Raw genomic sequence first — 4,123 nt, forward strand, 5'->3', positions numbered from 1 at the left:
GAACCTACAGGAGCCTCAGGGATAATGACAATTTCTCTGTCACATCCCCAGCAGAACTCCCAGGTGTATGAGTAATGCTGTCACCTGAAGCATCTTTTTAAGCCTCCAGAGAGAGCTGCAGGAAATTACAGTGTATTGCAGGGAACTCTGATGCTGGGAGGGAAAGACAATCTTTGCCTCAGATTAAAAAATAAATAAATAGCAAGACAATTTTGAAGTTAGCTTGACTTAGCTTTCTTTCCACAGAAAATTTTAGACAGTTTCAAGGGAGTGCATCTGGGATCTGGTTGCCCCTCATGGCTGGTCCCTTTTACGGATGATGCCACATTGGGGTTGTTCTTTTCTCTCCACGGCTACACACCTGAGTTTGGTTGCCACCCACTGCCAGTCCCTGGAGTGGAGGAGTTGCACGTACATCCCTCTAAAAACCCACTCATCCTCAAGCTTCAAACCTCTTCTGTGGGAGAGAAAAGTCATTGGAATAAGAAGCATCAATGCCTCTGTTGGTGGAAACAAGATGTCTTATCTCACCGTAGATGCAGCACTAGTATGCACTACTTTTCTCAGTCCACAGGAAAGGGTGGAGAGAGTGGGAAAGATCAAGCTACAAAAAAGCTTTTGAGAACTTGTAAGAGAGTAGTAGAAATGCTGTCCCAAGGGAACAGCAGTTGACATAATGGCTATGTTGCTGGACTCCCATGTAGTTAACCACGGTTTGAGTCCTGGACTCAATGGCTTAAACTCACACCAAGTACATGTGAATGCATGCCCAAGATACTGAGGAGAATGGAGGAGGAGGGATTGTGGCGTGGCCATTCCCCCCCGCCCCGCCCGGGGGGCGGAGAGGTGATTTCACACTTTCTGTCTCTCTGTCTCTCTCTTTCTGGTGAGTGCATGCGCCCTGTAGCAAAAACCTCTCCAAAAAAAGAAATAAATGCTGCCCCAAAACAGGTCACCACCAACTTTCACCCTCAACAAACAGAGAAGGAAAGGAGAGGTAGATAGTCAGTGAAAAAAAAAGGGGGGGGGGACCAGCAGTTGGTATAATGGCTATGTCACTGGACTCCCATGTAATCGACGATGGTTCGAGTCCCAGACCTGGTGGCTTAAACTCATGCTGGGTGCGTGTGCATGCATGCCCAAGATCCTGAGAGGGGAATGGAGGAGAAGGGATTCCAGTGTGACTATCCACCATAGAGGGTGATTTCTTGCTTTCTGTCTCTGTCTCTCTCTGTCTTTCTGGCAAGCTCACACGCCCTATAGCAAAAACCTCTCCCAAAAAAAAGAAAAAAAAAGTACACATTGTGCTTACACTGTTTTATTGACATAACTCCTCATTTTGGTGGTAATGATGGTTGGCTTTCTTTGAGTGTTTGCCCTTTACCACCCACCATGCTAAACACTTAATGCAGAATATTTTACTCCAAAAAAAAAACTCTCCGTAGTGGATTCTGATATTATCTCCCTTGTACATGAGGACATTGAGACTTTGCTAGTTTAAGGAGCTTATCCAAGGGCCCACAGGTCCTAAGGAGCAGAGATTTAAAACTGGGTATATGGCCTAGCAGGTGGCGTAGTGGTTAAGGTGCTGAACTCCCACATGACTGACCACAGTTCGAATCCCAGACCCAGCAGCTTGAAATTCCTGCCAGGCACATGTGTGTGCATGCCCAAAATTCTGAGAGGAAAATGGAGAAGGGATTGCGGCATGGCCATCCCTTGGGGGGTGATTTCTCACTTTCTCTCTCTCTGGCAAGTGCACGTGCCCTAGAGCAAAAATCTCAAAAAGAGAGAGAGAGAGAGAGAATTAAAATTGGGTATGCTTCTTTCTCTTAGGAAATTTAACCCCTGATTACCATACTAACTACTCCTGTGAGTCTGCAATTTTAACATGAGTCCAAATCCCCCAGAGACCAAGTGAAAACTCGGCTCTTTTAACCCCATAGTTTCTGAATCAGCAGTGGCCTGGGAACTCCCATTTCTAACACATTTCCAGTTGATGTTGATGTTGCTGGTCCAGGAACCACACTCCAAGAACCTGTATTAGACTGCAGTCCAATTTCTATGGGGGCCAGCCAGTGGCACGGTCCCACATGGCTGACTGCGCAGTTCATGTTCCAGACATGGGAGCTCAAAAGTCATGCAGGTTATATGTGTATGTGCCCCAAATTCTGAGAGGATATGGAGCAGAAGGGACTGTGTATGGCTATGCCCCCTGGGGGGCCATTTCTCTCTCTCTCTCTCTCCAGCAAGCACACATTCCTCATAGCAAAAATGTGAAAGAAGAGAAAATGAGTGAGGTTGGAATTGACCTCGGACATTAAACCTATACACACAGGGCTGATAACTAAGGTGTTTCTAGAGCACTCTTTGGAGAGGATGGTATCATGAGACAGAGGTAATTGACCTGTCGAAAGTTTTATTCTGGTATTCCCTTGGTTGCCTGACACTTCCGAGAACACGGTCACATTGCACCGTTAAAAAAAAAAAAAAAGAGCCACCGCCATTCACTTGCACTCAGAGGCCTTTGAACTTCAGTACTTTTCCATCCATATGATGACATTTCTTTCTCAAATGCTGCTTAGTTCATGACCTTAAAACCTAAGATATCCATGGTCTATAAAAACACCAGCACAATCATTGTGGAAAATCGTGTGAGAACGCTGATACGAAGGAGCACACAGAGGAGATTTACTGTGAAGAAACATTTGCAGATCTTCTTGGATCAGGTCTGTGTCCTAATAACTAGTCCAACAAAAACTCTCAGGCAATTTCATTAGTTACAAAAGAAAGATCCCTTAAAAGTTTTCTGATCTCAGTCACTTTGAAACCAGGCACTCTGAGGACAGATTTTGTGTTCTTCCCTTTTGACTGATGGCGTCTCACCTGAATTAAGATTCTAAAAGCACATTTGAAACCTGAAATAAAGCTGATTGACTTGTTGATAATCGGTTCTGAGCCTGCTGGGTTAGTTCAGGAGAAAGGGTTTGGCACCCTGGTTTTCTGCCACTTAATAAGAGCAAAGATAACAGCCCCGGTGTAAAACCACCAGTAAAATACAGGCACTTGTTTTATAGATAGAGTCAGGAAAAAAACTCCATCTTGAAATTTACTGCAGTGCTTCAGCCATGAGAAGCGTTACAGAATTATATAGGACCCAAATCCAGACAGATTCTAAAGGAAAACAGAACTGGTGGCATGTGGGACTACTCTGGCTCCTTTTTCCAAATTGCCTTACACCGTATCATTCCTGAGGGACAACTTAAAAATGGGGGGGAGGTAATATTAATTATCTGGTGACTTCATGAGTCCTGGAGCAGTTTCCTTTGGTATTGAAAGGAGAATAAACTACATTTGGGTTAGTGCTGGCAGCTGAGGATAGACATCTCCAGAGGCTGAATTTTCCAGCACCAAACCAAGGGTTCTCTTACAAGTTCTGTTTCACAGCAGATAATAACTGGAAGCTATTTGCTAGGGATCAAGGATTCTGCTCCCCCCACCCCCAAACTGCTGCGGGGGAGGTAGCAGCATGGAGGTGTGAGGAAATCTTTCTCCAGCTTGCTCCAACAGCAGGTGGTCATTTTTGTGGGGACCCTGGAGTTAGGAGATCCTGGAGCTAAGTACAAACTGTTGCTTTGAGACTGACGCTCCATCTCCTGGCTCCAGCAAACCAAGGAAACGCTGAGAGCTGTTCCCCAGGAGAAGTGGAGTCCAGAGGGAGTCCTTGGAGGATTTTTTCTTTCTTTCTTTCTGCCTCTGTGGCTACCCAGAGGTGTTTACAACGTGGACAGAGCAAGATACCAAGCAAAAAAATCCCATAGTGTAAAGAAGGGATCGCCTCAAGGCAGAAAAAGAGACTCCTCGGGTTAGCGTGTGTGTGTGTGTGTGTGTGTGTGTGTGTGCAGGACGTGCGATCCAAGCGCGCTGAAATGCAGCTCTCATCCTTGCCTGCAGAGCTGCTCCCCTTCCCTCCCTGCCCCGCAGTCTCCGGGAGCGCCAGGGGGAGTCCTCGCTGGCCAGGGCTTCCCGTGCGGCGGGAGCGCGGAGGGCTCGCCTGGCGGAGCTTAGCGCAGCTTGCTCGGCGCTGAGCGGGCGGGGTGGACACTGGGCTTCTGTGTGCCAG

The sequence above is a fragment of the Tupaia chinensis genome, unplaced genomic scaffold, assembly GCF_000334495.1.
Source record: "Tupaia chinensis unplaced genomic scaffold, TupChi_1.0 Scaffold000682_1, whole genome shotgun sequence".
Taxonomy (NCBI): Eukaryota; Metazoa; Chordata; class Mammalia; order Scandentia; family Tupaiidae; genus Tupaia; species Tupaia belangeri.